The sequence below is a fragment of the Cetorhinus maximus genome, chromosome 1 (genome assembly GCF_964194155.1).
Source record: "Cetorhinus maximus chromosome 1, sCetMax3.hap1.1, whole genome shotgun sequence".
Lineage (NCBI taxonomy): Eukaryota > Metazoa > Chordata > Chondrichthyes > Lamniformes > Cetorhinidae > Cetorhinus > Cetorhinus maximus.
Genome location: NC_135879.1, coordinates 23,268,162 through 23,293,525, shown reverse-complemented (window position 1 = coordinate 23,293,525; position 25,364 = coordinate 23,268,162).

The window sequence follows — 25,364 nt, the reverse complement described above, 5'->3', positions numbered from 1 at the left end:
AAATCCAGCCATCTTGATGGTCAGAGAAATTCCGACTGTCCAGAATTGTGCACTGCAGCCAGCTTGATTTGGATTCAGATCCGCTTCCCAGATGTGAAAGCATAGTTTTCTAAGGCACTGCACTGCCTGACTTCACTGGGCAATCAACTTGATCCACTAGAAAAATTGGTTGCATCAAATATTACAAAAGGATAATTATGTTCGATTCGCCTGAAAAATAATCTCTTTATTTGCCAATCATCTCTTAGCTTAAATAAAATAAGACTGACCTCTGATTCAATCTGGAGAAGAATCACATCTATTGTATTGACTCTAATTACAATACTTTATAAACAGTACTGCTTGAACTGCACAAATTACCTTTTATCTTTAAATGTGACTATCTCGCCCATCATAGTGAATCCTCGTCTCAACTTAATTAGTTGTCTACTCCTCCTTGTAGATCAGTGTACAGCTGAAGTTTATTTACAGATAGCATCAGGTTTCTGTGACTCCAACTGATGCTTAGAACACACTGTAGAATATATAATTGAGCAGCACTATATTAGTGCCATCAGATACTATCTGTGAATTCAGTTACCTTATTTAGTGGTGAAAGTAGGATTTGGCACTACCAAAGTGATGGAGCTCATGCAGCAGTAAGGGAGCGTTGGTGTATTGATAGCGTTACTGGGCTAGTAATCCAGCAGGTCCAGGTTAACGCTCTGGAGATATGAGTTCAAATCCCAACACAGCAGGTATTTATTTATTACAGGCACATAACCTCTGGTCTCCAGAGCATGATACTTGGGAGGTACTCTAAAGATCCACTGGGGGGGCCTCTCTCCCCACCCCCTCCGGGAAGTCCCCAGGTGAGGATTGTAGAGGAATTTCCTGGGAAATTCAGACTTTCATTGGGCGATTACCCTATACAGGGAGCCATCCAATACTCTGATTTAAATCACAGACTTTGGATGGTTCTGACTGTCATACCAGAATAGTTAACCAGGACAAGATAGAAGAATTAAAACCCTAACTTCTGGGTAACTATACTGCTGACCACCACCTGACTACCCCTTTCACCTGCAACTGCTCTCGAATACCAAGAGCTACCCTCCCATTGATCACCCGACCTCCCCCACTGACCGCCCGATGCCCTCCACCGATCAGCCGCTACTGATCATCACCGCCCTACTGACCACCCATCACCCCCTGCACTGATCAGTGCCCCCACTGACCGCCTGACCCCCAACTGACCACCCAAGCCCCCCAGTGATCACCTCTCTCCTACTAATTACCCTCCAATAACCACTCAATACCCCACACTGATCACCCGCCCCCTCCTTACTGACCACCTGACACCCCCCCCAACTGATCACTCGGCACATGCCCCCTCCCCGCCAACTGACCACCCGATCAATCCCTACCCACTCCCTGCAGATCTCTCCATCCTACCCGCTTACCTTACACCCTTACCTTCTCTCTGGCTTCTCAAAGTGGCTGGAGCTTTAAACTTACCTGCTTTACGGCAGCTAGTACCCATAAAAAGGGGGCATGTCTTCCTTCCTCCTGACTAGGCTGAACTCAACTGAAGGCCTCAGGAATCTGCTACACTGCAGTATTCTCACCTGGCCCAAGTTGGAAGGTTGGATGAGAAAGGTGCAGTTCCCAACTAAGGTAAGTACAAAGAATTGTGTTTCTCACGTATCCGTGCAGACTCGATGGGCCGAAGGGCCTCTTCTGCACTGTGTGGTTCTGTGATTCTGTGATCAGAGTGGCAATCTGACTGTGATCGCCACTCTACATAGGTTCTGACCCAGTGTACTTATTAAAATGATTAATTAATTAATCTGGAACTAAAAATTAGTCTCAGTCAATGTGATCATTGATTGGATTGTCATAAAATCCATCTGGTTCACCAATGTCCTTTATAAATCTGCCTTCCTTACCTGGTCTATCCTAGATATGATTTCAGACCCACAGCAACATGAAATGGCCTAGCAAACTAGTCAATTGTGCCAAAGCATGGCAGAAAATTCAAAAAAGGAACTAAACTAACTGGGCCATCCAACATCAACCCAAGCACCAAAATGACCATGGCACAATGACCTGGCCAGTCGACTCTGGAAAGTCCACTTTACTAATATCTAGGGGCTTGTGCCACAATTGGGAGAGCTGTCCCACATACTGATCAAGCAACAGCCTGACAAAGTCATACTCACAGAATCATAGCTTCAACTTCTCTGACTTCTCCATCACTATTCCTGGGTATGTTATGTCACACCTCAGCCTCCTGACAGTTGCCAGTCTTCAGTCAATTTGATTCACTCCACGTGATGTCAAAGATGGCTGGATACACTGGATGCAGCAAAGGCTATGGGCCCCGACAGCACCCTGGTAATTGTACTGAAGGCTGGCGCTCCAGAACTAGCCGTGCTGCTACCTGACAATGTGGAAAATTGCTCAAGTATGCCCTGTCCACAAAAAGCAGGACAAATCCAATCTGACCAATTACTGCCCCATCAGTCTACTCTTGATCATTAGCAGTTATGGAAGGTGTCATCGACAATGCCATCAAAGAGCACTCACACAGCAATTACCTGCTCACTGCTGCTCAGTTTACATTCCGCCAGGGTCACTTGGCTGCTGACCTTATTACATCCTTGGTTTAAATATTGACAAATGAGCTTAAATCAATAGATGACATGAATTTCAACAGTATCCAGGACAAAGCAGCCTGCTTGATTGACATTGCATTCACCACTTTCAACATTCACTCTCTCCTTCACCAGCACACACTGGCACAGTGTGTGCTATCTACAAGATTCACTGCATCAACTCACCAAGCCTTCTTCAACAGCACCTTCCAAACCCACAATCTCCACCACCTAGAAGGACAAGAGCAGCAGATGCATGGGAACACCACCACCAGCAAGCTCCCCTCCCAGCTACACACCATCCTGACTTGGAACTACATCGCCATTCCTTCACTGCTGCTGGGTGAAAATCCTGGAACTCCTTTCCTAACAGTGCTGTAGGTGTACCTACACCACATGGACTGCAACCATCTTCTCAAGGGCAATTAGGGATGGGCAATAAATGCTGGCCTAGCCAGCGACACCCACATGCCATGAAAGGATATTCAAAATATTTATATATGGATAGATATTCCATGGTTTCAGCTTGATTGGGAATTTGGAGATAATGGCCAGAATTGTACGTGTTAGTTTCGGGCGCATGGCCGACACTGAAGAACATTAAATCGCGCACGATGATGTCGGGCAAGCATTCTGACGTCATCGCGCACTTGCGCGATATTACAGTCGACAGGCGTGCGCGGGAGCCGGCAGTGCACCCACCAACAACTATTCAGGCAATTAAGGCAATTAAAAGGGCAATTGACTTGAATTTTACATTGCCAGCGTGATTTTTTGGTCAGTGTATGGGAAACACGGGCAGGCAGCCATCGCGTTTTTCCAAGGGTGAGATAAAAGGGGGCAGGAACATTGGCTGTGTGGGTTGTTAGGCGTTCAGATGAGAGTTTGCTGTTGCTTTGTTGTTGAGATTTCAAACCTTTTCCTCTGGTTTCTTCTGAAGTATTTGCTTTGTTAACCTTGTTCTGAGGACTATTATTATTTTGTCAACTCTGTTGGAACGTTTCTGCCCAGTGCAGCCTCCAGTGCACGGGGCAGTGCCGTTGTCATCTCTGCAGATGGGGATTGTGTAGTCCGCCAGGGCCACTTTCTCTGAGGAGGAAGAGAGGGGCAGAAGGGAGAGGAGGCCAGGTCTCCGCAGGCAGCATTGCAGGGAGAGACCTGTGGGAGGAGAGGCGCAGGCACAGGAGGTGCAGGGCCAGCAGGGATGGCAAGGCGGCTGGGACGATAGAAGATGCCACTATCCCTCTGCCGGAGTGTACAGGCAACGATCCAGCATCTCTGAGGTCCAGTGCCGCAGGAGGCTCCGCCTCTCTAGGGAGACCGTGACATCATTATGCCAGATGATTGAGCTGGCGATCGCCTCCAACTGTGTGGGTGGGCACCCAATGCCAGTGACTCTGACAGTCACAGTAGCCCTCAATTTTTATGTATCCGGACCTTTCCTGGGATCAGTGGGGGATCTGTGTGGAGTGTCCCAATCAGCTGCTATAGCTGCATCAAGCTTGTAACTGCCATTCCGTTCAGATGGGCCCTCACATTCATTCATTTTCGATGGACCAAGCAAGCCAGGCTGAGTGAGCCAGAGGCTTCACAGCAAATGTTGGTTTCCCCCACATCCAGGGTGCTATAGACTGTGCTCATGCGGCCATCAAAGCACCAGCGGGTCAGCCGGGTGCCTTTATGAATAGGAGGGGTTACCACTCCATGAACGTGTAGATACTATGCGACCACAAGACCCAGATTCTGCAAAGTCTATGCAAGGTACCCAGGCAGCTCCCATAGTGCATATAAACCGTGGCAGTCCCAGGTGCCGAGGCTGTACATGGAGCCAGTTGAAAAGGTGGCTCATGATGCCACTCCAGCACCCTATGACAGGGACGGAAGAGAGTTACAATCGGAGTCATGCCTCCACAAAGGTGGTGGTTGAGAGGGCAACGGGGCTGCTGAAGGTGAAGTTCAGCTGCCTGGACTGTTCCGGGGGTTCCCTGCAACATTTTCCAGAGCGTGTGCTGCTTATCACCATGGCCTGCTGCGCTCTGCATGATCTGGCACTGGCAAAAGGGGGACCCACTCTAGGATGAGGAAACCAAGGCAGCTCCACATGCCTCAGAGGAAGACCCTACAGATGGTTCTGATGAAAAGCCTGGGCGGGCACAGGTTGAGACTTAATGAACCTTCAGGGAGGTCTTGATCCAACGCTCCTTCAGCTAGGCTGCCAGGGCTTGGCTTCCAGGTCAGTGCAAGGACACTGCCTCCGTCACACACATATCTGAGAAGGAAATCCCATTAACCCAATGTCACCTCACAACCTCTGTGATAAAGCTTGCTGCCCTTGCCGTCTATCATAAGGCACTGATGAGGCCTGAACCTATGGAAAAAATGAGGGACACTCAACACATTGAAACAAAATCTTCCTTTATGTCCAGAGTTACAAATAAAAAAACAAAACATAATATTGTTCCCAAAGTCACACAAAAACAATACCTAGCATTGATGAAATGAACGCATGTCACCTGTAAAAACCTCATCCTGTGCTCCGGTGCTCATGGTGTTTTAAAATTACGCTTGCGAGTGCCTGACCATCACCGCCGCCCACCACCACCACACCTCACCTCTCGCCCCCTCCCCCTCCCCACCCTTCGCTGGCAGTGGCATTGGAGGCAGATTGCTGACTCTGCTGTTGTGTTGGCCCTGATGGCCTTGGTGGTCGTCCTCTGGCTGGCGGAGTGTAAAGGAGGGTCCTTTGGGTCACCTGCACGTCGTGAAGATGGCGCTTCTGAGGGAGAAATGGAATATGTCAGTTAAGAACATCAGCACTAAGTGTCTGTGCAAGCACAATGGTTGCTTGCCAAAATGGACACGTGCCTCGCTGAGGCACTGTGAGTGGCCAAGCGACTGGTACTCTGGGTTTCAACTTTTCATTGGAGATGCCACAACCCTGCCCACCTTGCACACCGTCCAGTCTCTCATCTTCCCACTGCACTCTTACCATCCTCCAAGACCCCCTGCCTCTCTGAGAACTGCAGATCTTGGTCCTTTCTTACATTCCATGTCCAGGGCATCTATCTCAAACCTGGACAGGATCAGGATGTTGGACACCCCACCACCCCTTTGTATGTGCTCCAGCGCGATATGGCTTCTCTTCTCCTGAATGAAAAACAAGCGCATTCATTGGTTTATCATCTACCTGCAATGCCATTCCAGCCTCACAACCTACCCCCCCAGAGAGCCAGCTTGAGGTGCCCATCAGATTGGCCATCTTCCCTTCCATTCACACAAGGTGAGCGGCAACATCTCTCATCCTTGGCAGGCACAGGGGTATGTGCCATTTGGTGCTATGCATCTCACATCCCTGACTTACGGCCACACTCCAAGACATCTTTACTCAGTTCCATGCCAAGTTGGTACTCAACTTTGCGGAACGCAGAAGGTCATTGATCCGTTTCCGGCACTGGATCCACATCATGCCCGCTCACCTAGTCAGCCACCTCCATCCAGGCCTTCTTCGTCTGGTGGGGTGGCACCCACTTGCCATCCCGCAGCATGAGTGTTTGACACTGGGCACTCAATGCCTCCACTACCGAATATTACAAAAGGTGGCAAGGCTGGCAGGAGGATACCATGCTGGAGTGAGGTGGAAAGGTAACTAAACTGGTTAAACAGGCAATTAACAGCAGTTTTATTTTTTTCTGATTTTTTGACATGTGCACTAAAACAACAAAACTTCAGAACCTCGCTGGCTATAACCAGGCGGAGATTAGTGGGAGATCAGTTTTGGTTTCAGTCAGCAGCCATTGCGTGTGCTAACGTGGCTTGCCAGAGATGGTGGAGCTGGCTGAACAACAGGAATAGCAATTGGAAGCAGAGACTAACCTACCTGGCACAGCAGGAGCATTCCACTTGAGTCCCCTCTCAGGCCTGGCAGCTGTATCTATGGATCAAGAGGGTAGGGAGACCCAGAGAACTGACTGTAGCTGAGCCTAGAAGGGGACATGGAGGAGGAGGGTGCAGAGGGGTGCAAAACCCTGTCACTTTCACACATACAGCAATAGCCCCCAGCAAGGGTTTACTGTTGGAGGGTCAACTCTCTACAAATGTTGGAGCAGCAGCATTGCCAAAGACTGCACCTATCCAAGGAAGCCCTTACTGACCTGTGTGTTATGATGGCAGATGAGCTGAGTCCTGTGGGGGGATGGGTGGGTACACAATGTTTGATATGTTGATGGTCACTGGTTTTTATGCCTCAGGATCATTTTAGGGTCCTTCTGGGGATATCTGTGGGATCTCGAAATCTGCAGCTCATTGTTGCATCAAGGTGGTCACAAATCCCTCTTTCTCCATGGCTTTGTGAGGTGCTTGTATCACCATCAGCGAGGCTAAGGAGCTGCTGTCCACAACAGGGGCGCTCTGAGAGAAGCTCCCAGATGCTGCAGATGGCTGCTTCACCCTTTCAGGGCATGCTCAGCCCTCCCTGCTCACCAGAGGAAACCGAGGGCTTGACGATGGCTCCTGGCTTCTCAACTCCATTCACCCAGCAATTGCTCCATGGATCTCATAGAGATGCTGATGGCATGCAGGATGAATCTCCTGAATCTGGGTAGAAGTTGGCGCAGTGATAATGTCACAGGATGAGTAATCCAGTGCTAATGATCTGGGGATATGGGTTCAAATCCCACCAAGGCAGCTGGTGGTATTTAAATTCAGTTAATAAAATCTGGAATATAAAGCTAGTCTCAGTAATCATGACCATGAAACTATGACCAATTGATGTAAAAACCCATCTGGTTGACTAATGCCCTTCAGGGAAGGAAATCTGCCATCCTTACCTAGTCTGGCCTACATGTGACTCCAGACCCACAGCAATGTGGCTGACTCTTAACTGCCCTCTGAAATGGCCTATCAAGCCACACAGTTTAAGGGCAATTAGGGATGGGCAACAAATGCTGGCCTTGCCAGGGACACCCACACTCCATGAAGGAATAAAGAAAAGAAAAAATCCACAATAGGCTGGATGTGGATCTCCATAAGGATTGCCAATTGTTCAATGGAGGAAGTCATTCACCTACCCACCACAATCATGGATGGACTCCTCCATCATCCACCAGATGTTTAGGTATCTCACGCTGCAGCTCTAGCATCTACTGCCTTGATGATGACTCCAGAGGCATGTCAATAGCCTGATGTTGAACATCACCAGGCCCTCTCAAATTCCTCCCAATGTGTGACCTCAGCTGTCACTGCCTCTGTCAGCTATTCGGGTGGGTTTGTACTGTTCTCACCAGCTTGTGACCCCATGCCTGTGACTACTCATCAGTAAGACAGTATGTATGCTGGTGGAGGGTGCAGGAGAATGATGTGACAGTGCACCCTCTGTGGTCCCCTCCTCATCCCCCTCCTCCTCAGAGGTGGTAGTCTGTCTCTCTGGCTTTGTGGTTGGCCGCTCTTGACTATGGTTTGCAAGACAGATAAGAGTGATGCGAGGACTATATGTTTTACAACACTTCCTTCCAGCTATTCATCATCTGGAGCTCTATGTGAGCTCCACATAGTCACAATGCTTTTTGATTGGCAGAAGGTCTCTTGTGCCCATCACTCACTCTCTTGCAGTTCCACATCAGTCTCACTATGCACAATAGCCTGGACTTCCTCAATTCCACACAAGTCTAGTGCCTCTTCCTCCTTTAGGAGTGAGGATGGCTATGTAAGGCATGTCCCCTCTAGTCCTCATTTCCCAGGCATTATGAGCTCTCTTCTCCTGCAACTACATACATTCCCATTATTAGTCACCCATCAAAGAGAGGCATGACATTTATGTTGGTGGCAGCCTTACTATTCAACATGGTACCACAGGCTCCTGCATGCAGCAAATCAACACTGGCTACGCAGAAGTCACCTCTTCCTGCCCTGCACAGAGAGACTGACATGCATCTGACAGCCAATGCTGATGTCTGAGCATCTGTACAGGCAGGGTGGGTAATCCCTTTTGCTACAATCCAGAAAGGATATTAACATTTAAAGAGAAATCTGAGCACCTTATTTTAACCAATAGATCTACGCTACAAGATTTCACGTTTTCAAATAAAAATAAACTTTTTGTATAAAGAAGACTTAAATAAACAAGCACTCTTAACGATATGGTTTATAACTACATATGTTTTGCAGTCACTTTTACTTCTTACTTCCCCTAAGAATTCGCTTCCATTTTATGACATCTTGGAGTTATTTATGTGGAGTGATGGGTTAATGGGTATGTTACTGAGACCATGATGCTATTCATTATGTAACTGTGACATCAATAGTCAGATAACCGAGAGTCTCCAAGGGAGATAGGAGCAGAACAGTCTATGTCCTGATTACCATGTGCTTACCCTGAGTCTTCATAAATAGTTCTTAATAAAAGATTCGAAGTTAAATTTTACCAACTATCTCAAGTCTGTCAAAGGGGAGCAAAGTCTCATCAAGGTTTGGTAAGACTAGAAAACCTCACTAACTTTCAGTAACAAGATCAAATTACATCAAAATAATATACTTCTATTGAGACTACCCAAAAATATGCCACAGACCTCTGGATCTTCATTTTAATTCCTCCCAGTGATCCAGCTTTTTCTCAGAGATTAGACTTTCATTTACTACCTCTTGACTGTGGATGCTGTGGTCTCTTGTTCTGGTTGCCTTCTTGATACTTCCCAGTCAATTCTGCCGATTGTTTTCTTCTGCCACAAGACTCTATGAGGACCACTGTAGATTGTCCCACTGGCTTCAAATTAGGAAATCTTTTAACTTCTGCTTCCTCACAAAAAAATCTAACTGAGATTAAGCCTCATCCATATTCAATGTGGTAAATGATCAAATTAACTTTTTTCTCTGCTTATATTGCAGGCCTAGCTAACTGTCATTTACTTTGGCTATCTTCTCTCAGTGAGCTGCAAACTGCATACTCCAGGTCCAAGCTGCACCAAAAGAACTCTCAGCAAACACCCATTGAAACCAGAAAATCTCCCTAAGATCCACCCATCTCCATGATGAAGTAGCATGCTCTGGGCTGTTCTCAAACAGGCCTTTAGCTTAAGTGTCCCTCATTTATAATTCCTTCTTTGATCTGATGAAAGAAATGGATTTTACAACCTTTCAAGGTTTACTGAAAGCCAAATTAGTTTAAAAGCAATAACTCCAAAAAGAAAAACATTCCTCTGGACTACCCTTCCCGAAAGAACTGTAGACGTCATGTCTCCACCAAAAGGCCCACACATAGATCATGCATTGTTTAAGTTTCTCCACCTGCTGTTTTATGAGCTTAACATTCTAGCCTCTTAAGTCAACAGAAAATGCTGGAAAAACTCAGCAATTCTGGCAGCTTCTGTGGAGAGAGTAACAGAGTTATCGTTTCAAGCCTGTCTGACTCTTCTTCAGGGCTGTTGAGAGGTAGAAATGTGATGGGTTTTATACTGTTGAAACAAAATAGAATGTCAGGGATAGGTCAGAATTCAGGAGAGATTTGACAAAGATCTCATGGGCACAAGACAAAGGGAGTAGTAATGACAGTGTTAAAGACTAAGGCAGGCATTAATAGTGGCATAAAGGTCAGTTAGCAGAATGCCTTAGTAGCAGAACAAGGGTCAGTGCTCTCTGAAGGCAAAACATGAGAACAAGTTACAGACTGGCCCTAGTGGTGGGAGGACTTTGGAAATAAAATATAAAAAATATCAAAATGGAGGACCGAGTTCACGGTCTGAAGTTGTTGAGCTCATCTTTGTTCAGTCCACAAACATGACCCCGACCTTCCGGTCGCCTGCCATTTCAATTCACCATCTTGCTCGCATGCTCACATTTCTGTTCTCGGCCTGCTACAATGTTCTAGTGAAGCCCAACACAAACTGGAGGAATAGCACCTCACTTTCTGATTAGGCACTTTACATCCTTCTGGACTTAACACTGAATTCGACAACCAGAAAGAAATCTGGCCCAGTGTGTCCCTTGCCTATCAGGATTAGCAGACAATAGAATTCATAGATAAATAACTTGGTTCAGTCTTTCTACAACTAAAACAACTTGCATTCATATAGTTTCTTAAACATAGCATGTTACAGTTCACTCAGAGAGTACAAGGGCAGGATTTTCAGGTCGTCGAGTGGACATGGCGGGAGGGCCCGGTAGCGGCCGGGAAATGGTCCGTCTCTCCCACGATCAGCCCCCGCCCGCGATTTCATGCTGGCTGGCCAATCAATGGCTGGCTAGCGTGAAAGGCACTCTGAGAAGCTCAGCGCTGCTGAGTGTGGGAGTAGTCCAAGGGCAAAAGTCTGGGCAAACGCTGGGGAGCGCACACTGAAAGCTCCCTGAAGACAGGGAGCTGCCTCAGGGAGATGAACAATTTTAAAATCAAAAATAAGGACTTTTAAAATCTGAAAAGAAATGTCCCGACACGGGACTAACACACTGTAACATGAACAGGATAAAAATTTACATTTATTTTTTATTTAATTATGGAAACCGAATCTCACCTGTGGATGAGGTTTGCTAAAAAAAAATCAAAAGACCGCCTGGCCGATTTGCTCGCCTGCCAACCGTAGGGATTCCTAATTGCCGGCGGGTGTGCTGCTGACTCTCGCGCGCGCCCACCGACCGAAATATCGCCCACTATTTTACGCCCGAGCAGGTCGGGTGTGCGCCCGCCCCTCCCCCGGAAAGTAAAGCCCTGTCCCGAGTTGCTGAGGCAACATGCATATTGTGGTTTGGAGATTTCGAACATGATGGCAGAGGCTGATTGACCAGAAGATGTCTCCCACTCTTACCGCATACCATTGGCATGTGCTTGAAGAATCTATAAATTGATACTCAATCTGCTTGGCCACATTATGAACACAGCTATCAATTTCACCCAGAGCATTTGATGCAGAAGCAAGGACACTACCTCCTGTGCCACATGACGATTTCTAGTAAAACATCCTGAAACACTTCACAGGAGCCATTATCAAACAAATAGAGAGCTTGCAAAGAGATATAGACAGGTTAGGTGAGTGGGTAACAAGATGGCAGATGGAGTATAATCTAGGGAAACGGGAAGTTATTCACTTTGGCTGTAAGAATGAAAAAGCAGAATGTGTTTTAAAAGGTGATAAACTTGTAAGCGTTGATGTTCAGAGAGACTTGGGTCAGCTGGTACAAGGAATGCAGAATGTCAGCATGTAGGTGTAGCGAGCAATTAGGAAGGCAAATGGCATTTTGGTCTTTATTGTAAGGGGATTAGAGTACAAGAATAATTCAGTCTTCAGACAGTTCTACAGGGTATTGGTGAGACTGCATCTGGCATACTGTGTGCAGTTTTGGTCTCCACATTTAAGAAAGTACATAATTGCATTGGAGATGGTACAGTGAATGTGGTCCCTCAGATGAGGAGGTTGTCCTATGATAAGAGGCTAAGTAAATTGGGCTTATATTCTCTGGAGTTTAGAAGAATGAGAGGTGATCTCATTGAAACCTACAAAATTCTGAAGGGGCTTGATAGGGTAGGCCCTGAGAGATTGTTTCTGCTGGTCGGGGAATCTAAAACACGGTCTTAGGACAAGGGGTGATCATTTCGGACTGAGATGAGAAGAAATTTCTTCATTCAAAAGGTTGTGAACCATTGGAATTCTCTACCCCAGATGTGGATGCTCCACCAATGAATACATTTAAGGCTGGCATAGACAGATTTTTGGCGTCTCAGGGAATTAAGGGATATGGGGAGTGGGTGGGACAGTGGAGTTGAAGCCCAATATCAGCCATATCATTTTGAATGGCAGAACAGGCTCGATGGGCTGTGGGTCTACTCCTGCTGCTATTTTTTGTGTTCTTATGTTCTAAATTTTAGCACTGAGCCACATAAGAAGCTAATGGGACAATTGATGAAATAACTTGGTCAAACACATAGGTTTTAAGGAATACCTTACAGGAAAAGGGATAAGAGTAGATTGGGCTGAAGATGTTAAGGGAGGAACTTCCAAAAAATTACCTGTATAAATATTTCTGCAACACATTGAAACATTAAAAGTTCAACAGCTCTCACTATTGCAGGTTCTGCTGATTTCTTTGACTATCTATTAGTGGGCTTAGTTGCTTCTGAACCTGCCAACTTAATATTACTTAGTTCCAGCCGCTCTCTGGTATGGTCTTTGCAGAACATTTGGTGGTAAATCAAATACAATAAACATAACCCATCTATCAGCTTCCGCAGCTGTTTGATTTTCATCTGATTTTTAGTGTATCAGTGACAATTGGAATAGGTGTGCTAGCTTTTTGAGTCCTGAGTGATTTATTGTAGTTTCCAAAGTAATGACGTTGGCCAAGACTTTTCTGAGGGGACAGGGATCCAGTTCCCAGGGCCGGAAGCTAGGGGGAAGAGCCTATTGGCAGCCAATTAAGTGGTTGTCACTACGCTTGCTGTCAAATCATAGAACTAGCAACTCAGCATCCTCAACAGTGCCACCAGGACCAGTAGCAACTGCTGGGGATGCACCTGGATAAAAAGCACACATTGATCGGCATGTGCATCCTCCCGATCAGGTAAGTGGGGTCTATGGGCACTGAGACTGTTAGGTAGGACTCAGTGATGTGGGGCTGAGAGCAGGTGGTGCCAATGCCACAGGGGTAACCATTGCCATGGTGGGGCCCTTTGTGGGCCAAAGAGTGCCCAAAAATGGAGGGCCCGTCTCAACCAAAGCTCACTGGCAGGCTGCCAGAGTTACCTGGTGATCTTCCCATGAGGCAGAGACCCCTGCTGATGGAAAAGTGCTGGCGGAGGTGGGAGGAGACGCTTAATTGGCCACCTAAGTGTCTCAATTGGACTCTGGGTAGGCGAGCCATCTCTCACCTGGTGCTGGTAAAATGGCATTGTGCAGGAAGGTGTCAGACACCACTCGACCTCTTCCCAAGCCATTTCCTCAGCCGTCCCACCTTTGATTCCATTCTCAAAGGGTTTGTTTTTACTCACAGTCAATGCAAAGATTATTATCAGTCTTGCTCTTATAAGTAGTATAAAGTTAATGTAAAGAATGTACAAGAACCAAACAACCTTTCCTAGCTCACATTTCCCAGTAAAATAGTACATGCAATCTAATTGCTTTGTTGACACTTGTTGCATCTGTGAATCGCCCATTTTTTCGGGCACTACTCGGGGCTGAATTTTACATGCCCCTGGCGGACAGGTTTCCCATGGGGAGGAGGGGGGTACCTACAGCGGGGTAGGCGCCCATCCCACCACCTTCCCACCCTGCTCCGGGGATCCTTGGGCTGTGGTCTTCTGCTTCTTCTGCAGTCCCGGCAGCGGCCACCGGCACCTCCCTGGCGCCGCCGAGACTGATGGAGCTGCCAGCCAATCAGACTTCCTCCCTAATGAGAGGTGGGAGTCCCACTTGGCTCTTGTTAGTCCGCCCCGCAGTGCTTTATGGCTGCAGGACAGATCTGTGTGGAACATGTCGGCTCCACAACAATATGGTTTCTAGGGGATGCCACTTGCCACTCCCCAGTATTGTTCAGCCCTTAGCCTACAAAGGCATCAATTTGATGGACATGACATTTAAACTGAGTATTAGTGTAATAAGTCCACAGTAATGACTGGACCATGTAATTCGGTCAGGCAAGGGGTAAAAATTTATCCGAATGCATTGAATTTCACTGAAGGATTTTGCTGACATTTTCTTTTCTTTTGGCTGGCAGTTGTATATGGTTTACTTTGAAAGTTTAGTCATCAGGTATCCGTGTGAGTCAAGTAAGGGACATATCAAAGAGTTAAGAAAATCTTTGAACACATTCAGATTGGTAAAATTACCTTCTGGGCCCAGCAGCAATCCCTAGGCCTTAATGCAGGCTATCTCAGAGCAACACATTTTTGAGTGGGGATCTGAAACAGGCATTAGGCTCCTTATTTGCATATGCCACAGAACAAATGCCTGCAACAGGTAGGGGTAAATGACAGATATTTTTGTGCCTTTACCCAGTATGGTGGTCAATGTACTTTGGGCATAAATGTGTTCATGCGTTTTGACCGTCATAATGAGGCTTTAGCAGGTTGACCAACACCTGAAAAAACAGGAACGCAGGCAAATTAGGCTCATTTAGAGTCTTGTTGAAGGTCACGTTGAGGACGTTGACCGGGATTTCCAAGTCAACCTCCAGTTTCCTGATGAGACGGGGCAGCAGATAAACTGCCTGGAATCAGGGAGCCTGCTGCAGGCCAGTGTACCAGCCGTCCTGACAGGCCTACAGGCCCTTGCTGCCTGCCTGCTACAGTGTTGTATTGCTGGCTGTCCTTTGTGCTTTTTAATCAATTCTTTTTTCATAAGTGGCTGAGAGAGCACCATCTTGTTGAGGTGCCTTCCCAGTTACATACCTTGGGCAGAATTTTTCGCTTGGCGGGCAGGCGCGCGCGCACCCGACCCGCTCAAGCGTGAAATGATGCACGTTGGCGTCGGCCGAGTGTGCTGACATCATCGCGCACTGTTGCGATATTTCGCTAGGCGGGCGCACAAGGGAGATGGAGGCGCGCACGCTATTAATTAAGACGCCAATTAAGGCCCTTGACAACAAATTGTCTCCGAGTTTACGTAGCGCGTGCGAATTTTACGTCGCACGGGGGAATTTTACGTCGTACGGGCAAAATGGGCAGGCCAAAATTTGCAAAAGCTCATCCATGGGTGGGATAAGAAGGGTCGGCAGCATTGTCAATGTGAGTGATGAGGAGTTTTGGAGATCGCGTGCTGCTGGTTGATTTTGTGAACTGGACAGCTTCATCTCGCTTCAGAGCTACCTTCTGAGCATTTCTAGCCTTCATTTCAGGACTCATTGGTGTCTTCCAGGCCCCAGGAGGATTCAGACCGTGTGGGTCCTTCCAGGTATCAGACAGCCTTCCATAGCCCTGGTAATGGGGATTGTGGTCTCTGCTGGTGGCACCTTCTCTGAGGAGGAAGAGAGGGGCTGAAGGGAGAGGAGGCCAGGTGTCCCAATGCAGCTTCCAGGGGAGCGAGTTGTGGGAGGAGAGGCGCAGGCACAAGTGCGGCAGGGCCAGCAGGCAGTCCAAGGCAGAAGGGGCCACAGAAGATGCCACTATCCTGTTGCCAGGGTTTACAGGTGGTGATGCAGGTACCTCAATATGGCAGGTGCAATGCCAAAGGAGGCTCCATCTCTCAAGGGATACAGTGACCTCCACTTGTCACATGATTGGGCCTGAGATCACCTCCAATTGTGTGGGTGGAAACCCCATGCCAGTGGCTCTAATGGTCACATTGGCCCTCAGCTTCTATGCCTCTGGCTCTTTCCAGGAGTCAGTGGGGGATCTTTGTGGAGTCTCACAATCAGCTGTCCACAGTTGCGTCAAGCTGGTAACAGAAACTCTTTTCAGGCATTCATTGACTTCCATTCATTACCGTATGGATAAGGCCAGCCAGGCTGAGCGAGCCAGAGGCTTTGCAGCGATTGCTGGGTTCCCCCGCATCCAGGGTGCAATCGACTGCACACATGTGACCATTAAGGTGCCAGCGGGTCAGCCGGGGGCCTTCATCAACAGGAATGGATTCCACTCCATGAATGTGCAACTAATCTGAGATCACAAAATGCAGATTCAGTAAGTCTGGGCAATGTACCCTGGCAGCTCCCATGATGCTTACATCCTGAGACACTCCCAGGTCCTGGGGATCTTCAGTGCTCCAGCGCGACCGGATGGATGGCTGCTGGGTGACAAGGGCTATCCCCTCAAAAGGTGGCTCATGACGTCTCTCCGCCATCCAAGAACAGAGGCCGAGCAGCGGTACAATAGTAGTCATGCCTCCACAAGGGCAGTGGTAGAGAGAACCATAGGTCTTCTCAAGATGTGATTCTGACGCCTGGACTACCCAGGGGCGAACTGCAATACCCCCCAGAGCACGTCTCACTGATCATGGTTGCATGCTGCACTCTCCACAACCTGGCACTGGCAAGGGGGAACCCAGTGGAGGAAGAGGATGTTGACGCAGCTGCGCAGGCAACAGATGATGAGTCCAGTAGTGAGTCCGAGGACGAGCACGGTGAGGAGAATGCTGAGGACATGGGCAATGGCCTGGGTAACCTCCAGGGAGGCATGGACACCTGGGACGCTTTGATCCAACACTCCTTCAGCAAGCCTACCAAATAAGAACCACTAGCACATGCCAGGGCTGCAGGCTCTGTAATCGATCCCTGACAGGACCATTTCCTTGGCCACCAACATACACTCTGTGCCTATGCAATAAAGTTTCAGGAGACACACGTCCATCATTACATAATGGCCTTCCCTGCAGCTACAGAACAAAGGAAGCAGTCAGAGGCCAATAGCACAAAATAAAATCTCATTTAATTGTGCATATGAAATGAACATAAACCGTTGTTGTTAATCATACCATTAAAAAGTTAAAGCAAAATGGGGGAACAAAATGTCACAAGGATAAGGCTGTCTTGTGCTTAAGGTGCTTTACATTTAAGTTTGTGGGTGCTATATCTAGGTGCCCCCACCCCTTGCTGACACTGGCATTGGAGGCAGCCTGCTCTCTCTGCTGACTCTGCTGCCTTGTTGGTCTTGATGACCTTAGCGGTTGTCCTCTGGCCTGTGGAGCCTGTGAAGGCCCCACCTAGGAGGGAGCAGCCAGTGCCACGGCTGGCATCTCCCCAGTCGCCGCAGCCTCATCAGATGCCGCGGTCGCTGGCAGAGGAGCGGAGGAGCTGCTAGCGTCATCCGGAGTGCCCTAAGAGGAGCCACAGAGATGACAGGTAGCTCATGCGCCAACGTGAAGTTGTTTTGGACCTCCCTACTCACCATTGGTGGACGGGCACCTAGCTGGGATGCTGGGTGCCCAATCCATCTCCCACATGGACACTGATCACCTGAGGCCATTGCTGGTGTGTGGACTTGCAGGTCCGAGTGCATCCCCAGGGACCCCCGATTGTGTCCCTGGAGTAGCCTCTACACGGGAGTCTCCACTTTCTCCCATGGAAGAGGCATTGTGCTCAGACATGAGGGTCAACACACTGGTCATGCTCCGCAGGGACTCCTACCAAATGGACACCATGGCATGCATTTGTTCATGTATCTTCACCAGATCCTCCCGCACAACCCGCTGGACATCCAGCATCTGGTGCCTAATGGACGAATCCAGAGGCCCATCATCAACAATCAACTGAGCATTGTCCTGGTCCCCAGCAGTCCTCCGACTGCTGGCACCCTGGGCACTCTCTGCCTTCCCCTGCACCTCAAGTGAGTGTGAAGTTCACTCACCAATGTGCACCGAGATACTAGACGACGATCTTATGTCCACTGAGTTGCTGGTATCTGTGCTGGTGCCTGCTTGACAGAGAGGGTGTGATGCAGGTGAATGCTGAGCATGGTGGTCTTCAGGGGTCAGGGGTGGGCCTTCAGGGACCTCTTTGCAAGCGCCTACTGGTGAACCTAAAAGGAAGAAGAAGGACATGTCAATGTGCGTGCCTGGCACCCCGGTGAAGCAACAGATAGCTGCTTCATGTTGCCCTCATCTTTCCATTATCAATGAGGACTCCAGTTTCGAGGCTTATATCAATATAGAGACTACACTACAATGGTTGCAATAACTGACATTCTCACCTCTGCACTCACACCTTTGTCTTGGCCAGTTCCGGCGTCATTGACAGTTGCCACTTACACTCCAACACCCCTCAGGTCCACGGGGGGATGGTCAGCTCTTGCCTGTTCTGCAGACTGACCCATGCCAACACAGTACTCACCCTTCCCAATTGCAGTAGATCTTTGAAGTACTTCTGGCACTACACCCATGTGCGCCGTACCACATCGAGGCTGCTCACCCTGGATGCCACCTCCCCCCAGGCCTTCTTGGTGAGGTACAGGAGCCCTCCTTCTCCGATCTCTGGGGACAAGGATTTCCCTCCTGGCTGCCGCCTCCTCCAGGAGGGCAGCAAGGCACTCATCGGAGAAACGCAGGGCTGATGTCCCACCGACCTGCCCCCCTGCCTGCCGTGTCCAATCGCACTGGAATCCATCAAGACTTCAGCATCCTTCCCTGGCAGGCTTTCAGGGGCTGTCTGGGTCACTTTTGAATCGGCCGCTGGGTCGCCATTGGACCCAGCAGACGTCATGCCCTCACCCCCGCCCGCCACTTCTCAGAGCTTCCCCAACTGCCTTTCGTGCTGGGTGGGCCTTAATTGGCCCACCAGCATGAAATCTTGGTGCGGTGCCAATCGTGGGCGGCAGCCGGCTTTCCAACTGCCCCCACCCACCCACCCCCGCTGAGCTCACCCACCAAGGCCAAAATTCTGCCCCTTATTTTGCAGCGGGGTACTTCTCTGAAGCTGGAAGGCCCCTGATTTGCCGTAATTTAGTGTTATGCCCAGTGAAGGCACGTCCTATTCATAACTTCAAACATGGACTGTGTTCCTACAGAAGCTTCTAGAACTGTCTTTTAATTTTAAAAATGGACATTAACCCTTTAAACAGAAAATCCTGACAGATGTCCGGAGTGGCGTTTGTAATATTTGAACACAGGCTGACCACTCTCATGGCCACAGCTACTGATTTGGCTATTGATGGCTGCCAAGGGTCAGTTGACTTTTGTAAATTCAACTCAGACTACCTCAAACTCCTGGAACGTTCCTATTTGAATCACCCTCGGTGGGGGCCTCCCCTTTGAATGCATATACGCAGCTGGAATCTAACTGTAGGATCTACATCTGCTTTGTCTGTGATTTACTCAAAATATGAAGTCAATAGACCTCCAGACTTCATTTCTCCAAAGTCAATGTTTAACAAAAGAGAATTGGAGAGACCAGTTATCCGCAAGTAAGTGTGAAAGATCACCATGTGTCTCCAATTGTGGAGTAATGGCTTCAGACTTCCAAATCATCCTGGTTGGGTAATGCCAATGTTGGCCACGTGACCAGAACTGGCTTGAGGTAACGAGTTTTATTATCCGAAGACCCAGGAAGACCTGCTGCAAAAAAGGCAGTGTCACCTCCACCTTTAAGAACAGGAGGTTGTAAAATCTTAAATGCCTCCCAGCCTGATATCTTTCTCTAAAAGGCCCACCAGTGTTGAAACGTGGCCTCCTGGTACAGAAAGCACAATTAACCAACTTTGTCATCTGCTGCAAAATCCATCTCTTCAAGGGAATCCTGCAATAATCCTGATAGATGAGTCCAGCTATTTAAACCAGCTAAACCACAATTCAAAATTGGAAAATGCTCTTTTCTTTACTGGGCTGGCAATGGCTACATCCTTGTAAGACAAGCCTGACATGTGAACTGATAAATATTCTTTTTGGTAACTCTTGTAGAACTGCACTATCTTCTTTAATTGTGTTAACTTGAGCATGTTTGTTTGTGTGAATGATGTAGCATTTAAACTTCCGAGATGAGTGTCTGAAAAAAATCATCCACTTTGTTTAAATCCATGAATGTCCACTGCTGTTATTTAAATTGACCCCACACTCTGGAGGACTAAGAAGCACACACATTTCCCTTTCCAAAAAATACCATGCTGATTACGGACAGTAAGGGAAAGCAGTTGGGGGTTTCAGATTATCTCTCCTCATCTGTCCTTAACAGAGGGGAAACACATTTCCATGTCAATGAGAAATGCACCCATGTGAAAATCCTAACTTTAATCCGTTTCCGCCTGGAGGCAGGTTTCTGACCTGAAAACAAACCCGGCTCCCGTTTCCCATCTCTATGGCAAACCTCAGCCCTAAATCACAGGTGAACAGTCTAAAAGCATTTTCTACCAGTACAGCACGCTCTTTATGCACATATTATTTCACTAAGATTATCACACAGGAAAAAATATAACTGTGTAATGTACTACTAAAGCATGACCAAACATTTGCTTCTGTATTGCCACCTAGAGTCAGGTTGGATGGAATACGCAGATACTGAGTGCTTGCAGATAATATCATAGTCAACAGATCCTGGGGCTGCAATGATAAAGGAATCAGTTGATCCAAGTTAGTTTAATTGACTATTCAATGTCTAGTGGAGTCTCCGGTTTCATGCAAATTCAGCTGGTTAGTTCTATCATTGCAGTAAAAATCGAAAATGCTGGAATTGCTAAGTGGATCTATCTTAAGCAGAAATAAAAACAAGTTAGTGTTTAAAGAGGGAACATTCATTGGACCTATTTATCATAGCCTTGGGTTCTATGGAGAACTGCTTCCTTGTTTTTATAATGGCTCTAAGACAACTTTTACTCCTAGTCAGAAGTGTCAGTTGGTGATTGCTGTTTCCCCTTTTATCTTATGTAGGAGCAACCATGGTACTTTTTGATTTCATTAATAATGAATGAACATGTTGAACAGCAGACAGAAGCTATTATACAAGGATTCTCTTAACTGTTTGATAAATCTCTCCCTTGACTCACATGATGCCTGATGACACAACTTTCAAAAGCAAGACATATATGACTGTCACCCTAAAGAACACAAATACCAGTAAAATCCTGCAGTCAAAGTCAATGCATTTGAATAAATTGTTACCCTTGTCATACCTAATTACATGGCGCATAAGCTACCAATAGGCTTATTACAGTAATACTTTTACAGCAGCTAAGCTTGTTGTAAATATTGCATTCGCCAGTCAGATTTATCCATCTGCTGAAAGATTTACATCCCCCAGTTTAATTTGAACATGCACTGTTCCATTGCCGCAAAAAGATATGCTAATTCTGCACCTTTATCCTAACAACGTTTACCTACGCAGTTTGTAAATAAATCAGTTAATTTGTTTGTAGTGGGGCAAGTGAACTGTGATTGAGTTATGCTCTCTTAAAGAAACTGCTGATTTCAGATTCCATTGTGCTGAATGCAGTGCGAAGACAATCAAAACTTTCCCAAGTGGGAGGATGTCATGTTCCTTCAGTTGGGTCGCTTTGCTCACGAACACGATTGCACACTTGTGTACTGGTAAGTGAGTTGGTAAACAATATACTGCAGATGCAGAGACCAATACAAGATGAAGCATATGCTGTTTATTTACACAAGCAACAGAGCACTAACACATGTGTGCTTCTCAGACCAGACCCTATTCTACTGATTAACATTGTAGCCCGCACTACACAGCAATTAGGTAATGGAATCACATGGTCAATCTGCTCGCATTCTCTCAGATTGCCACACCCCTCCCCCTTTACCTGAAAGTACAATTTACAAGCTTTACAATAGATCAACTATTTACATAAACTATTCACAAATTCAATCTCTCTGGAGGCTTCTTCAAACATGCTGAACATCGTAGTTCTACGACTTCAGGTGGTTTATCTGAGGCCTCCCTCTCAGGAGTTATCTCTTCACTAGGTTCTCCAGTAGGAACCTATAATTGTCTCTTCAACTCTCAGGCTCAACAAATCCTACAGGAACTTTCAAACTTCCAAAAGTTCCTTCCACATGTGGTGTAGATTCCAACGGGAATGCTTTCACCCTCTTTCGGGCCCAATCGCATGCACTCCTGCTGCCCCTCCCCTCCAAGATCAACAATATGATGGTCAACTGTCAGGAAGGTCCTCAAAATCAGGATGTTGGGCAAGGCAAAATTCAACACAGTGTGATCAGCTTCCTAAGATAAAAGCAAAAAACTGTGGATGCTGAAAATACAAAACAAAAACAAAAATAAAAATACCTGGAAAAGCTCAGCAGGTCTGACAGCATCTGCGGAGAGGAATACAGTTAATGTTTCGAGTCCGTATGACTCTTCAACAGAACTAAGGAAAAATAGAAAAGAGGTGAAATATAAGATGGTTTAAGGGGGGTGGAACAGGTAGAGCTGGATAGAGGGCCAGTGATAGGTGGAGATTGCCAAAAGATGTCATAGACAAAAGGACAAAGAGCTGTTGATGGTGGTGATATTAGCTAAGAAACGTGCTAATAGGTGACATTAAGGGTAGAAAGCAGGACAAGCAAGAGACAGATAGCCCTTCCCCCCACCCCACCCCCACTCGGGCTATCTGTCACTTGTCCTGCTTTCTACCCTTAATGTCACCTATTAGCACATTTCTTAGCTAATATCACCACCATCAACACCTCTTTGACCTTTTGTCTATGACATCTTTTGGCAATCTCCACCTATCACTGGCCTTCAATCCAGCTCTGCCTGTCCCACTTCCCTTAAACCAATTTATATTTCACCTCTCTTCTATTTTTCCTTAGTTCTGTTGAAGAGTCATACGGACTCGAAACATTAACTGTGTTCCTCTCCGCAGATGCTGTCAGACCTGCTGAGTTTTTCCAGGTATTTTTATTTTTGTTTTTGTGTTGTGATCAGCTTTCTGATGTGTAAGAAAATAATTTGGGGTCTTGTTAGTAATTCAGCATTCCCCTCCTTACTGGGTCTTCTTTTGATGGGTTTTCTCCTTGGTAGCACTGACTTTCATCTCGGCCTTCTTTCCAATTTCCCTATTGGCCAGACTAGGCTCAGGTATGAGTGAACTCGGTGATTGAGTCTTCCAGCATTTCCTCAACTGTCAGCCCCTTTGAAAACTCAGGGGTCCCTATTTTTAAAACTTATTGGCTTTCACGTAGCTGATTCTCCAGCTCTTGCATTTCTTTTTTATATTTGTTTCCTGGAGAATTAAGTATTGAGTTTTCTCGGCTAACTTATTCTTCATCTGCCGAATTCTTTCCGTTCTTCCTCATAACGTTTTAATGGAACAAATTGGGATCTGAGGGAATTTTGCAATATGCAAAAGTCCTTTAGCAGGTTTTCTTTTTTCTTTTTGGAGGTTACTGACTTCAACTTGAACTCTGTCCTGAGGCATCACCTCTACAAGTTCCTTTTGTTGAGTCTTTTCATACACCTTTTTCCAAACAGTAACATTTCCAGCTTCTGATTGAGATCTCAGTAGTTTCTCAAGATTAATCTCTCTTAACCAGTTTCTTCTGAAGAGACTCAGTCCTCTGCCTGCCATCATTATTAGGGGTAGATTAACAGACTGGTTTCCGCACTGTACTGGATCCTTGCATAAACCTCTTACACGTATGTCTTCACCTGTATACGTCTTTAATTTAGCATCTGAATTTCCCAGATTTAGTGGGAGGTCTCCTCCATTCCGATATTTAAATGTATGCTTCCCTATAACTGTCGTGGATGCCTCTGTATTCACCTCCATTCGGATGGGTTTTCCCGTTGACTTTCACTGTCACATAGATTGGCTCTGTTTTGCCCATTTTTAAGTTGTGTAGTGAGTAAATATCTGACTCTGTTTCTTCTAGTTCCTCAATTATGTGGATTTCACGATTTCTACCTTTTTGTTTAAAATGTTGTCTTAACCTGTCTTTACAATAGCGCATAATGTGCCCATTACGATGGCAGTAGAAACACTCGATTCTTTTAAATTGCCATTCGCTTGCAGGCTGTTTAGTTCCATTTCTGTTGTTATTATTGTGGGTTTTCTCTGTTAAACCATTGTTTTTTGCTGGTCTGTCAATGGTGGCTGTTTCCCGCCTTTCCATGGAGCCCAGTGCTTCTGTGCCATTTCTAACCGGTGCTTCCCTCCCAACACGAAGGATGGTGCCATTTTGTGCTCCCTTGATTGCTTCCGAATCTCTGACAGCGTCTCCATTGCGAACACCAACTCCAGCGCCATGCTGAAGTCTAAATTTGTTTCTGATAATTTGTTTTTTAAAGGCGTCTTCATTAAGCCCACATACTAATTGGTCTCTTAACATGTCGTTAATCAACGTCCTGAACTCAGTGTTCTGTCAGTTGTTTTAAGGCTGCTACATAGCAAGTGACTGTCTCTCCAGGGGTGCGATATCTCAAGTTAAATTTAAAATGCTGTTTTGTTACCGAGGATTTCAGCTGAAAGTGACCTCACCAACTCACCAAAGCTCTTAGAATCTGGGGCATTGGGTACCATTAGACTACGAGTTAGGCTGTGTGTTTTACTGCCACATGTCGATAAGAGGATCGCTCGCCTCTTCTCCTCCCCCGATATGTTATTGGCCAAAAAGAAGAATGCTAGGCGTTCAATATAATGTGACTAGTCATCGGTAGTCTGATCAAACTGTTTGGTGCGGCCAATCTGTGGCATACTGGAGGGAGTTAATTTCAACGACTATAATGAAGGCTGTACTTACAATCGCCTTGCAAGGTATGGCTGATTTACTGATGGTTAATTTTCACGGCTTCCTTTGCATCATCGACTGGCCGTGTTTTTCCTCATCGCCAGTTATGTTCCTTCTTTCAGGTCGCTTTGCTCAGGTAACATGGTTGCACGCCTATCTACTGGTAAGCGAGTTGGTAAACAATATACTGCAGAAGCAGAGACCAATGTAAGATGAAGCACATGCTGTTTATTAACATAAATATCAGAGCACTGACACAATATGTGCTTCTCAAACCAGACCCTATTCTAAACTACTGATTAACATTGTAGCCCGCGCTACACAGCAATTGAGTAATACACTCACGTGGTCAATCTGCTCATGTTCTCTTAAAGATGTATTGCACCTGGGAGTGCCACAGAGGAAAATCAAACTGTACTGCTGCGTATCCTCTTTCAACAAAGAAGTATGTCTTACATTTATTTTGTATTTTAAAATTAAGTTAGTTTAATTAAGCAATCTTGTTGCATTTTCAAGTTCTTTTAAGTCCCAATCAGCCTTGCAGGCATTGTTTCTGATTGTCACAATGAGTAGCCATGTGTTTATCTCATGGTTTCCTTTCAAATACTGAATGCTTCGGAGGAATATTAGAATTAAGAGCATATGACAGGAT